General features: G+C 37.2%; 1 protein-coding gene across 3 annotated transcripts in view; it reads left to right on the top strand.

Annotated features, from left to right (window-relative positions):
• Stag1 (stromal antigen 1) overlaps nucleotides 1-14,130 on the top strand; it is a 371,976-nt gene that overhangs the window by 16,011 nt on the left and 341,835 nt on the right. Inside the window, exon 2 of one of the 3 annotated variants that reach the window (XM_032910192.1) lies at nucleotides 644-658. The exons of the other annotated variants lie outside the window; for them this stretch is intronic. The gene's annotated coding sequence lies outside the window, so the exon portion shown is untranslated. The remainder of the gene's footprint in view (nucleotides 1-643; nucleotides 659-14,130) is intronic. 3 annotated transcript variants of the gene reach the window in all.

Consider the following 14,130-nt stretch of genomic DNA (forward strand, 5'->3'; position numbering starts at 1 on the left):
ATATTTGCTTGGCCTTTTTCATCATAATTGAGATGATATAATATAACCTTTTTCATTTAATATGTTTGAAGATTATTCACATTGTTTCATTACTTTTTGAGATAGAGTTCAATTTTTTCATTGTGAGAAAGATTTATTTTGTTAATTTATATCAACTGTTAGGCATTTGGTCTCCTCCACCCCTCCCCCATTCTTTCGCTTTTCTCTTTCTTCCTCCTCCCTACTCTTTCCTGTCTTTTTCTAGCTGGGTCTTGCTATGTAGCTGGGTCTTCCTAAGCTGGGTTGGCCTTGAACTTGCAGTTATTATTCTGTTTTGCTATTTGAGTGCTATAACTTCAGACATGTGCCAGTATGTCAAGTTTTAGATTTCCAAGTTTTAGCTATTTTGTATGGCTCTCTGAACCTTCATTACTAAGACTTGGTGTAGTCATGTTTGTGTTCCTTTTTTTGTACTTTATAACTTTTGGATGGTGTTTTAAGTGAAATAATTTATTTGTGGGATTATTGTATAATGAAACAATAATAATAATAATAATAATTGTTATTATTATTTTTGGTCTTTTATCCTATAGCTATGGCCAGTTTGACTATTCACTTGTCTTTTTTTTTTTTTTTTTCTTTATTTGTGGATTCTTTGGAACCTCTTCAACAAGTAGAGGTAAGCATCTTCCTGCTCACAGTTTTATGTTAAGAATTTCCATTATGCTGCCACTTTGGCACCTGGGTTTTGTTGATTTTAGAAAAGAGCTTTTAGTTGTTTACTGTTGAGTATGATTTTTTGTTTTATTTTTGAGACAGGATCTCAAGTATATTATTCTGACTGGCCTAAAACTTGCTATATAGACTAGGCCTCAAACTCATAGTGATCTCCTCGCCTCTTCCCTAGTGCTGGGATCAAAGGCAGGCTACCACACCTGACTTACCATTAACAATTGTTAACTGTTAGCTTCCTGTACCTCCTTGTTGAAAAAGCCCTGTTAACTTGCCCAAATGCCTTTTCATATTTGCCTATAGTGTTGATCATGTGGTGTCTTCCTTATTTTGCTAATGTGGTATATTATTGATATTTTACAGTGAACTGTTTTTGCATTTCTAGTATAATTTCACTTGGTCTTGGTGTACAATTTGTTTTGAGACAGGGTCTTAGTCTATAAGCTTGGCTGACTTGCATGGAATTTGCTTTATTTATGTAGACTATCTTGGCCTCCAATTTGATATAGTCTTCTTTCCTCTGCCTACTGAGTGCTGGGGTTATAGTAATGTGTTCCCATCTCCAGCATGTAATCTTTTTTTTTTTTTTTTTGGTTCTTTTTTTTTTTGGAGCTGGGGACCGAACCCAGGGCCTTGCGCTTCCTAGGCAAGCGCTCTACCACTGAGCTAAATCCCCAACCCCGCATGTAATCTTTTTAATGTGCCTGTGTGCTTGGTTTGTTTATATTTTGTTGAGTTTTTGCTTTTCATATTCAAGGAGTATTAGTCTTTAGTTTTCTTGGGGTTTCTTATCCGTCCCTAGGATTAGGACCATGCTGCTGTTACCAAGTGTGTTATTATTTCCTCCTCTAATTTTTCTCATTTAACAACAAAACTTATTTACTCTGTGTGTGTGTGTGTGTGTGTGTGTGTGTGTGTGTGTGTGTGTGTGTGTAGTTTTTGAAGCTGACTCTCAACATGTAGTCTCAGCTGGCCTCAAATTTTACTTTTCTATTACTGTGAAGAACATCATGACCAAGGCAATTTATAAAAGAAAGCATTTAATTGGTGACTGGCCTACGGCTTTGGAGTGTTGAGTCTATGACTATTATGGCAAATAGGCAGGTAGGCATGACACTGGAGCAGTTCCTGAGAGTTTAAATCCTAAGACATAATTGTGAGTTAAAGAAAGAAAAAGGTAACAGGGAATGGTGAGGGCTTAAGAATCCTAAACAACAGTGACATACATCGCCCAACCCTTCCCGAACAGTTCTACCAACTGCAGGACAGCATTAAAATAGATGACCCTATGGGGCTCATTCTCATTCAAACCACCATACTCACTATATAAACAAGACCAGCCTTGGTCTTATAATGATCCTTCTACTACTCCCACCTAAGTGCTGGGATTATGAGTTCAGCCACCACGCCTGGTTGAATCCTAATTTCTGAAAGAGTTTGAGTAGTACCGAGTGGAGTGTGTGTGTTAGATGTTTGATAAAATTTACTAGTAAAGCTCTTTGGCCTTAAACTTTTTGGGGAAGAAGCTTTTTACTACTAATTTATTATCTTCCCATGGGTCTATTGAATTTTAAGCAATTTCTTTTTTTTTTTTTCTTTTCATCTAGATGTTCCAGTTCTTTGAATGTAAGGTTGTCCATATCATTTATGCTTTGATCCATTGCTTATTTAGGGTTAGGTTATACTGTGAAGTTTTTACTTTTTCTTCTATTGACCTAATTTGATTCTGTTGTGGTTGAAGAGAATTCATTATAAATTCTAACCTGGTTAAGTTTATTGAGAATTGTTTTGTTCCCCAAGTATGGTGTATTCTGATGAGTTTTAGTTTTATTGGAGAAGAATGCGTGTTTATTGATATTGAGTGATATATTCTGGATGTGTGTGCCAAGTCTAATTTGTTTATAGTGTTGTTGCAGAACTTCTGTTTCTTTGTTTATATTTAGTTCAGAAATTTCTTCCATTATTGAAAGTGAGATTATGAAGTGTTCAAATATGGAACCTTCCTATTTCTCTTTTCAGTTCTCTTAGTTATTTGGTTTCTAAGTTCATAATTGTTATGTATTGATGAATTAACCCTTTGATCCACATGCCTTTGCTATGACTTTTGGTTAAAATGTATTTTGTCTGCTATTAATATGAGCACATTAGCTCTTTTTATTAGTTTGCACTGATTTTTTCCCATCCTTTCATTTTGAAACTATTTGTGCTTATTGTCTTAAAAGAAATCAGTTCTACTGATCTGTCTTTTTTGAGTTTAGCTATTTAACATTTAAAGTGATTAGTAATAAGGAACTGTGCCAGTCACTTTACTATTTGTGTGTAGTTACTGACTTCTGTTATTTTTGTAGTCAGCCACTGGCCTGTCCCTTCTTTGAGTGTTTGATTCTTTTTTTTTTTTTTTTTTTTTTTTTTTTTTGGGCTGGGGACCCAACCCAGGGCCTTGTGCGTGCTAGGCAAGCGCTCTACCGCTGAGCTAAATCCCCAACCCCGAGTGTTTGATTCTTAAATGAAAGGGACAAATGGGTTTTATGTCTTACATGTATTTGGAAGCTGCTGAGGAAGCCATTTAACTTTAGCAGAGTGGGGCTGAAACAGCAGTCAGTGTCTGTGAGGATGTACACAGAGTAATTCATTGGACATACCAAAACACAGGTGCAGATTTTTGGATACGGTACTTATGGTATACAGTTGTAAGCTAGCCATACCAGGGGTAGGATCTGTTCCCTAGACTCTTGCTGCTTAGCTGCTGTGTGAAGGATGACAGCTGTTCAACATAGGTAGGCAGTGTCACAGTAAGGCATTGTGTGGGCATCCCAGCATTGTGTGGGCATCCCATGTGTCTGACTAGACATTAGAGTTCTGGAATATAGTAGTGATTCTCTCTTATCCATGGAGGATATATTTTTATATCCTTGAGTAGATGCTTGAAACCCAAGAATAGTAGTGATACATATACTTATAATAAAAGTTTATTTTTTAAATTTGGTGCAGTAAGATTAATCATAATACTTACTATCAAATTGATTAATTTGAATTGAGTGTAGATGAGTGATAGGTACTTAGCATGTGTAAGGCACTGGTTTGATAACTGTTTTAGTGTTCTGTTGCTGTGAAGAGACACCATGACCATGGCAACTCTTAATTGGGTGCTTGCTTACAGTTTGAGGCTTAGTCCATTATTATTATGATAGAGAACATGGTGGGACACTGGCAGGTATTGTGTTAAAGTAGCTGAGAGTTTTACACCCTGATGTAGACTCAGAGGCAGGCAGGCAGGCCAGCAGAGGGGGCGGGGATGGGGGGGTGGTGGTGGTGGTTGTGAGGGGAGACACAAACTTACAGAGACATTGGGCTTATTTCTTTTAAAGCTTCAAAGCCCACTTCTGTTGAAACACCTTCTCTAACAAAGCCACACCTTCTAATCTTCCCTGCCAGTCAGCTACTGGAGATAAGCATGCAAGTATATGATGAGCTCATGGGGCCAGTCTCATTTAGACCACTACAAATCCCCATTGCTGAATAAATACAGCAACCAAAGCAATGTAATGTGACTAGTCTTTTCTCTTTCAAAGTATCTTAGTATACTCTTTAGCATACCTGGTTTTAATGTGTGATTCTTTTGAGAGAGGGTTTTTACTCTGTATCTCAGGGAGATCTTGACCTTGTAATCCTCCCCTGTCTCGTTTCCAAGTGCTAAATTACAGGTGTGTGTCATCATGGAATTGCCATGATCTTGTACTTTACTAAGTAAAATGTACTACTTGAACAAAAGCACTGCAGTCATTTTTGATCACCCAGGATGCTGAGTGACTGTTCTACAGTAAATTTGCTGGACAAAGGAATCATTCACATTTTAGGTGAAATGAACTGTATCAGATTGCAACATACAATTCAAAGTGGTGTAAAGCTTACAAAACTTGTAATTTTGGAATTTCCTATTTAATGTTTTTGCACCATAGTTGACTAGAATTGAAAACAGCAGAACCTCAGTAAAAGGGGACCATGGAGTTGGTACCAGTACGTTCTGTAAGCTCTATGATTGTTTCAGTAAAGGAATTTTTCTTGGAGCCTGTTATGTTCTTTTCTATAACATCTCTGAACAATTTCTTCACCTAAGATCTACTAATCTAGAAGTAAAAGTAATGATAGGTGAAGTTAGCCAGTTAATACTGATCAGTATTTATCAAATACAACTTTTCATTTTAAAATTGCAAAAGAATAAACTTATTCTTTTATTCTCTAGGTTAATGTCAGAGCCAAAGTCAAATTTAACCTTCACATTATAACTATTTATGATTTTCATAATTTAACAGACTTTATTTGAAATTTCAGTGATACAAGAAAGGGATTTGTCATGTGGTTTTTGTAATAGCTACTACCTTTTGTCCAGTGATTATTAAATTGCAAAACCACTGAAGACATATTGTCTTTTTTAATCTTTAGAAGACAGGTAAAATTGACATTATTTTTATGCTTTCAGTTGAGCAAATTGATGCTTAGAGATATGCTTACATCTGGTGAATATACTATTTGTTAAGTAGCAAAGCTAAGAAACAGGGCCAGTTCTTCCTGTTTTTTTATATGTTAATACTTTTGATTATAGGATACAGACATTAGAATCTTTCTGAAAAGGCAGAAGAAGCTTTTCTTATTCTTTAGACAATATTTTCCTATGATAACTTAGTGTGTAATGATTTTCAGTGAAGTAAAGCCTCTCCACTATTGTCTCTCCTTCCTTCTTATTCTCAAAATTGAATTTAGGTCCTTGAGCATGCTAAGCAAACATGAGGTTCTTTTTTAAAAGTGAGAATAGAGCCAGATGTCTTGGCATATGCCTTTAATCCCAGTATGCAGAAGGCAGAGGCAAGTGGATTTCTGTGAGTTCAAGGACAGCTTGGTTTACATAGTGAGTTCCAGGACAGCCAGAGCTATATAATCCAGATTTTGTCTCAAAACAGAAACAAAAACAAACCAACCAAAGAGGATAGAATGTGCAGTGTGTCAGCTAGTATTTATTTGTCCCAACCCAAATTCTGTTGTTTTAACTCAGCAAATTTGTATCTGTTGGTTATAGCGGGACAAGAAAACTAATGCAGGCTCATACTATACCATATACATTTCTTTTACTGTGAGAATCTTGTTACTTTTATGGATATACTTTTTTCTTTTTTTAGAAATGACTTATTTTAAGTATGTGTTTGCCTACATGTATGTATGTATGTACACCATGTACATGCAGTGTCCAAGGAAGTGAGAAGAGGGTGTCAGGTTGGTTTTCTAGAACTGGACTATAGGTGGTCTTGAGTCACTATGTGGGTGTTTGGAACTAAACCTGGGTACTTTGCAAGAACAGCAAATGGTCTTAACCACTGAGCCATCTCTCTAGCCCCAAGCCTTGCTCTTTTTAAGAATTGCATAGTATTTTCATAGGATGATTTATGCATATGATCTCCATGTGTGATAAGTCTTACATTAATCTTTCTAGTCCCGTGACAAAGTATCTGGGATAAACTGTTTAAAAGGAGATGATTATTTTGGTTTATGGTTTCAGGCTATGATCTTTTGGTTCATTTCCTTTTGGGCTGTGGTGAGCAGAAACATCATGGTGGGTACATTTGAATGAGGAGGCGATTACTTAATTTATGACATCTGAGAAGAGAAGAGAGCCAAGAAGGAACATGGTTCTTTTCTCCATTTTAAAGTTTCCTAGTAGCCTTACCTCCTATCATCAGGCCCCACATCTACTGGTAGTGTTATCAGTTAGGGACTAAATCTTCAACACTTGACCTTTGGGGAAATATTTAGGACTAACACCATAATAAACAGACAGTTAACTCATCACAGAATTTTAATTCTTTGAAAAAATCCATATTTTTGTTCATGCATCTTTTTAATTAGTATTTGCTTCAGGAAGAATCTTAATATACAACCCAGACTAGCCTTCAACTCTATGTAGCCCAAATTAGCCTCGAACCAACAATCCTCCTTCCTCAGTCTCCAAACTGGTATTATATGGATAATATACTAGGGTTGGCAGCACTTTTATTTTTAGATCCTTGTTGTGTAAATGTATTTCTGCTTACTAGATTCTTAGAGAAAAAAATCTTGACAGATTCTGTTTAGTTTGCTTTCATAAAAACTGCTTTTTATATTCCTACCTTCAGGTTGAGTGTTGCTCACTCTGAATATTATGAATCTTTAATTCTTAATCCTATCTGATGGATGAGAAATAGTGTATTCCAGGATGGTTTTACTTTTTTTCAATTGGTAGAGGAATTAAATTCTGTGCAGTGTTTGACCACAGAAAAAGCTTTTGAAAAATGAAACTATTATAAAATTAAAATACAACGTTTAATAAACTGTAAGTAATTGACAGTTTTTATTAGTTTCACTACATATAAGAATGCCATTATCCCCTCCCTCCCTCCCTCCCTTTCTACTCTTTCTCCCCAATGTGTTCCCAGCCTGCCTCTTCCCTTCTTGTCTCTCCTCTCTCTCTTTCTGTCTTTCTTTGTTCCCTTTCTTTCTCTGCCGCTACTCTCTTCCCCAGACCTCCTTCCCAGACCCCAAATAAACTTCCTTTTATAATTAAAAAAAGGAAAAAGACTACCATTACTAGCTAAGGATATAACTCAGTAGTAGAACGTCACGTTCATAGCTGTCTTAGTGTTTCATTGCTGTGATGAGACGCCATGACCAAGGCAACTCTTATAAAGGCAAAATTTAATTGTGGCTGGATCAGTTTCTGAGGGTCAGTCGGTTATCAGCAGACATGGTGCCGGAGAAGGAGCTGGGAGTTGTGCATCTTGATCTGACTGCAGCCAGGAGAGACCACTGTGCTGCTTCATACCAGGCAAGGCAAGCTCTGCCATTGTGACACACTTCTCTAACGAGAGGCCACAACTCCAAGAAGGCCACAGCTCCTTAGTGCCACTTCAAACTCCCATAATAGCTGTGTGCAAGTATTTTGGCTTGTTTCCAGAAGTAAAAGATAAGTGTACACGTGGATGCTTTTATAAACATGCATGCATGCATACATATACATACATACATACATACATACATACATACATACATACATACATACAGCAACCACAACATGACATCTGAAACATTTAAAGGGTTTTATCCTTTAAGGACAAGTGAAGTTTGTGTATAGCGTATGACTTACTGTACTTACATGTTAGTCTGGTTTAGTATTAAAATCTCTTAACTTGCAGAAAATTAGTACTTTATGTTCAATAAGAGCTTTCTGGCCATTAATTTCCATTCTTACATGGGCATGGTGGTGCCCCTTCGTAGTACTCACACTTGGATAGTGAAGGCAGGAAGATCAGTGTTGTTTTTAAGACAAAATCCCAATTGCTCAGTTTTACCAAATGAAGACTCAGGAGCCAGATGCTGAGGCGAAAGCCTGCTAGCTTAGACAAGCAAAGAAAACATCCAGCTGACTTTTCTCCTCAACCAGCGTCCCAGAATGAAAGAGTTTGTTCTTCTTCCCTGTATTGTCTTAAAAAAATTTCAGACTAAATATCCCTCCTTTCTACTTTGTGTTTCTCTCTATTAGCCCTCCTGACTTTTTTCTACTCTCTCTTTTTTTTTTTTTTTTTTTATTGTTCACTCCCTGGCAATTGGTTGTTTGGCCTGCCTTAATTAATTTGTGATTGACTTTATTTAATCTTGTTTATAATAAACAGAAAGTACTTGGATTAAAGGTGTATACTAGGGCTGAGCCACACCACAACTAGAGACAGGTATTTCCACTATACAGTCTTGGGGTTCACAGTATGATCAGAGTTTCTATTGTATAATAAAGCCAGTCTAGAATAATGAGTGATCCTCAAAAACAAAGCAAAAATTGTAGTTCTTACTACTTGTTATTAGTTCTAGATAAACTTATAAGCCATTTCTCATACTTAGATTTCTTGTATAAGCCATTTCTCTTACTTAGTTTTTAATAACCTATCTTTACCTCCTTCCAGAGTCGAGTGCATGTTTAGATATCTGAAAGATACCTTTGTCTCTTTACCTCTTACTCAAAACTTTGGGAGATGGTTATTTTATATTTTCTTTAGAAAAATTATGGCTATCTTTGTGTGTGAGTATGTATATGTGTACATACTCATGTGCATGAGCATGCATGATGGGTAGGTATTGAGGTCATAGGTTGATATTGACTCCTTCTGTAGAGTTCCACAGAAGTGTCTTTTTTTTGAATCTGGAACTGCCCTGTTCAGTTAGATTAACTGTTACCACCTACCCAGTCTTGTGAATCAAACTCAAGCCTCAAGCTTGCGCAGCAAACACTTTACTGACAGCCTTCATTCTAACTCTTGGCTTTGTTTTATTTAAATGAAAGTAGAATGATACACTATGATAAAGACTTTTTAGGATAAAACTTGTGTATTTTGAGAAAAATCAAATGTTTATAATGTTCTTAATTATTGAAATTAAAGATATCCATCCACGACATCTTAGATTATTGTGAATGAGGATTAACTAAAGTAAAAACTTTAATACTCCTTTAATAAAAGATTTAGCAGAAAGTATGATTTGTGAATTGTATCATTCTTTGATTCCTAGTCTAAGAAAGTAAACTTCTTAAATTTTATAGACTTCCTATCCAACAGTAAAAGTTTGATTAGTCTCATAATTTTTAAGAAATAATTCTTCCACTGTTATCTGGGCCTGGTTTTAATAGCCTTTGTGTATAGTTATTCTAATAAATAGTTTGCTTGCTCTAGAATATTCTGTGAGTTTCGTGAATTTAATTAAAAACTATTCATATGTTGTGGAATACTATAGTATTCAAGTAATTATTTTCTGTACTTTTTATATAGCTGTAATATATGTATAATCAAATTCATATTCCTATTCCCATTTGGTTTTACTTATTTATTCATTGTTTGTTTGAAAACAGGGTTTCTTTGTATAGCCCTGCCTGTGCAGGAACTCACTTGGTAGATCAGTGGCTTTGAACTCACATAGATCCACTGCCTGTATCCTGAGTGTTGAGATTAAAGTCATGTGCTATGGCTGCCTGTCCTGTTTTACTTTTTTTCTTGAGAACAGGGTCTTGCTATATAGCTTGGGCTAGCTTAGATTCACTGTGTACTTCATTTTGTACTCATGATCCTTCTCTTCCTTCCAGTGTACATGACCTGAAAAAAATGTCTTTCTCACTTTAAAAAACAGTCTGTAAAGAAGAAAGAGAATGAAAAATGATACTACTTTAGTTAAATAAGAAAATAAACGTTGGAATTGGCTATGATATGGCAGATTACCTAACGAAAACAAAGAAATCAGCTTTTTAAAGTCTCTGTCTTAATACCAGGCTACTGTCTGTCTGTCTCTCTGTCTGTCTGTCTATCTACACACACACACACACACACACAGAGACACACACACACACAGACACACACACACACACACACACACACACACACGGTGTTGGGACGATAAGGAAATGCACTTGACTTTTGTTTTTTTGTTTTTGTTTTTTGTTTTTCAGACAAAGTTTCTCTGTGTAGACTTAGCTGGCTTTTAATTCACAGAGATCCACCTACCTACCTCTTCTTCTGGAGTGCTGGGATTAATGGCACATACCACCAGTACCTGACTGACCAGTTTCTTTTCTATATTGAAAAAAATTTATTTTCTAGGGAAACATTAAAGATACTTAATATAGAAATAATCACAGCCAGATTATCTCCCTCTAAAACCAAACGAGTTACTTAAGAATTTAAAGAGACTTTTTTTTTTTTTCTTTTTTCTTTCTTTTTTTCAGAACAGAGGACTGAACCCAGGGCCTTGTGCTTTCTAGGCAAGTGCTCTACCACTGAGCTAAATCCCCAACCCCAAGAGACTGTTTTTTAAGAGTTGATTTTCCCATTGTTCCTGCCACTAACTTTTTTTCCTGACAGTAGAATGGAAGATATTCTTTTTTTTTTTTTTTTTTTTTGGTTCTTTTTTTTTTTTTTTGAGCTGGGGACCTAACCCAGGGCCTTATGCTTCCTAGGCAAGCGCTCTACCACTGAGCTAAATCCCCAGCCCCTTGGAAGATATTCTTAATTACATCAGAAAATGATCAGAGCCAGGCATGGTGGCTCATACCTGGATTTCGAGAACATAGGTTGAGACAGGAGAATATAGAAAGTACTAGGTAAACCTGCACTTTCTTTTTTTTCTTTTTTTTTTTTTTTTTAAACCTGCACTTTCTATTGAGTTCGAGGTTAGCCTGACTTTCAGTAAGAGACACTGTTGTTAGAAACAACCAATTAACCTTTCTTCCTTTTACATTACCCCCAAAATGATGAATTAGCAATGTAGATTGAAATCTTGAACCAGCTGGTACACAAACAGTAATTAGCATGTTTCACAATTCAGGAAGTTTAGTTCTGTTGGAATGTTTATGTAGACCAGTGGTGTTCAACCTGTGGGGTCTCAACTCCTTTGGGGGTCCACTGATACTTTCATGGGGTAGCTTATAGACCATTCAAAAACAGAGGTACTTATGATTCATAAAAGTAGGAAAATTACAGTTATGAAGTAGCAATGAAAGAATTTAATGGTTGAGGGCCACATCAACATGAACTGTGTTAAAGGGTTGCAGCATTAGGAAGGTTGAGAACCACTGATATAAACAAATAGAAAACAGTTTTCTTCATTCAATCACTAAGACAGGCTGGTTAGATTGATGTAAAAGCTAGGTAATAAAGATACTTAGAGTCTTTATGGGAACATCATCTTTGTCAGCACTTTTCTTAGCCCTGTGCATTTATGGCATGTACCTGCAAGGGTGTCTGTGTCTTGGCTCTCTCTCTCTCTCTCTCTCTCTCTCTCTCTCTCTCTCTCTCTCTCTCTCTCTCTTTTTCTTTTCCTTTTTTTTTTTTTCTTTTCTTTTTTTCGGAGATGGGGACCGAACCCAGGACCTTGTGCTTGCTAGGCAAGCACTGTACCACTGAGCTAAATCCCCAACCCCTCTCTCTAGCTTTAAGAATTTGTATTACATGGTTTGTTTTTTTCCTCCATCTTTATTAAATTGGGTATTTCTTATTTACATTTCAGTTGTTATTACCTTTTCCGGTCTCCAGGCCAACATCCCCCCTAACCCCTCTCCCTCTCCTTTTATATGAGTGTTCCCCTTCCCATCCTCCCCCCATTACTGCCATCCCCTCAACAATCCTGTTCACTGGGGGTTCAGTCTTGGCAGGACCAAGGGCTTCCCCTTCCACTGGTGCTCTTACCAGGCTGTTCATTGCTACCTATACAGTTGGAGCCCAGGGTCAGTCCATATATAGTCTTTGGATAGTGGCTTAGTCCCTGGAAGCTCTGGTTGGTTGGCATTGTTGTTCATATGGTGTCTCAAGCCCCTTCAAGCCCTTTTAGCCCTTTCTCTGATTCCTTCAACGGGGGTCCTGTTCTCAGTTCAGTGGTTTAATGCTGGCATTCGCCTATGTATTTGCCATATTCTGGCTGTGTCTCTCAGGAGAGATCTACATCCGGTTCCTGTCGGCCTGCACTTCTTTGCTTCATCCATCTTATCTAGTTTGGTGGCTGTATGTGTATGGGCCACATGTGGGGCAGGCTCTGAATGGGTGTTCCTTCAGCCTCTGTTCTAAACTTTGCCTCCCCATTCCCTCCCAAGGGTATTCTTGTTCCCCTTTTAAAGAAGGAGTGAAGCATTCACATTTTGGTCATCCTTCTTGAGTTTCCTGTGTTCTGTGCATCTAGGGTAATTCAAGCATTTAGGCTAATATTCACTTATCAATGAGTGCATACATGTGTGTTTTTCTGTGATTGGTTTACCTCACTCGGGATGATATTTTCCAGTTCTGTCCATTTGCCTATGAATTTCATGAAGTCATTGTTTTTGATAGCTGAGTAGTAGTCCATTGTGTAGATGTACCACATTTTCTGTATCCATTCCTCTGTTGAAGGGCATCTGGGTTCATTCCAGCTTCTGGCTATTATAAATAAGGCTGCTATGAACATAGTGGAGCATGTGTCTTTGTTATATGTTGGGCCATCTTTTGGGTATATGCCCAAGAGAGGTATAGCTGGGTCCTCAGGTAGTACAATTTCCAATTTTCTGAGGAACCTCCAGACTGATTTCCAGAATGGTTGTACCAGTCTGCAATCCCACCAACAATGGAGGAGTGTTCCTCTTTCTCCACATCCTCGTCAGCATCTGCTGTCGCTGGAGTTTTTGATCTTAGCCATTCTGACAGGTGTGAGGTGAAATCTCAGGGTTGTTTTGATTTGCATTTCCCTTATGACTAAAGATGTTGAACATTTCTTTAGGTGCTTCTCATCCATTCAGCATTCCTCAGCTGTGAATTCTTTGTTTAGCTCTGAACCCCATTTTTTAATAGGGTTATTTGTCTCCCTGCAGTCTAACTTCTTGAGTTCTTTGTATATTTTGGATATAAGCCCTCTATCTGTTGTAGGATTGGTAAAGATCTTTCCCAATCTGTTGGTTGCCCTTTGTCCTAACCACAGTGTCCTTTGCCTTACAGAAGCTTTGCAGTTTTATGAGATCCCATTTGCCCATTCTTGATCTTAGAGCATAAGCCATTGGTGTTTTGTTCAGGAAATTTTTTCCAGTGCCCATGTGTTCTAGATGCTTCCCCTAGTTTTTCTTCTATTAGTTTGAGTGTATCTGGTTTGATGTGGAAGTCCTTGATACACTTGGACTTAATCTTTGTACAGGGTGATAAGAGTGGAGCAATTTGTATTCTTCTCCATGCTGACCTCCAGTTGAACCAGCACCATTTGCTGAAAATGCTATCTTTTTTCCATTGGATGTTTTTGGCTCCTTTGTCAAAAATCAAGTGACTATAGGTGTGTGGGTTCATTTTTGCGTCTTCAATTCTATTCCAGTGGTCTATCTGCCTGTCTCTGTACCAATACCATGCAGTTTTTATCACTATTGCTGTGTAATACTGCTTCAGTTCAGGGATAGTGATTACCCCGGAAGTGTTGAAGATAGTTTTAGCTATCCTGGGTTTTTTTTTTTTTTTTTTTTAAAATTCCAGATGAATTTGCAAATTGTTCTGTCTAACTCTTTGAAGAATTGGATTGGTATTTTGATGGGGATTGCATTGAATTTGTAGATCGCTTTTGGTAAAATGGGCATTTTTACTATATTAATCCTGCCAATCCATGAGCATGGGAGATCTTTACATCTTCTGAGATCTTCTTCAATTTCTTTCTTCAGTAGGCTTGAAGTTCTTATCATACAGATCTTTCATTTGCTTGGTTAAAGTTACACTGAGGTATTTTATATTATTTGGGACTATTATGAAGGGTGTCGTTTCCTTAATTTCTTTCGCAGCTTGTTTCTCCTTTGTGTAGAGGAAGGCCACTGATTTCTTTGAGTTAATTTTATACCCAGCCACTTTGCTGAAGGTGTTTATC

This window comes from Rattus rattus, chromosome 8, assembly GCF_011064425.1.
Source record: "Rattus rattus isolate New Zealand chromosome 8, Rrattus_CSIRO_v1, whole genome shotgun sequence".
Classification (NCBI taxonomy): domain Eukaryota; kingdom Metazoa; phylum Chordata; class Mammalia; order Rodentia; family Muridae; genus Rattus; species Rattus rattus.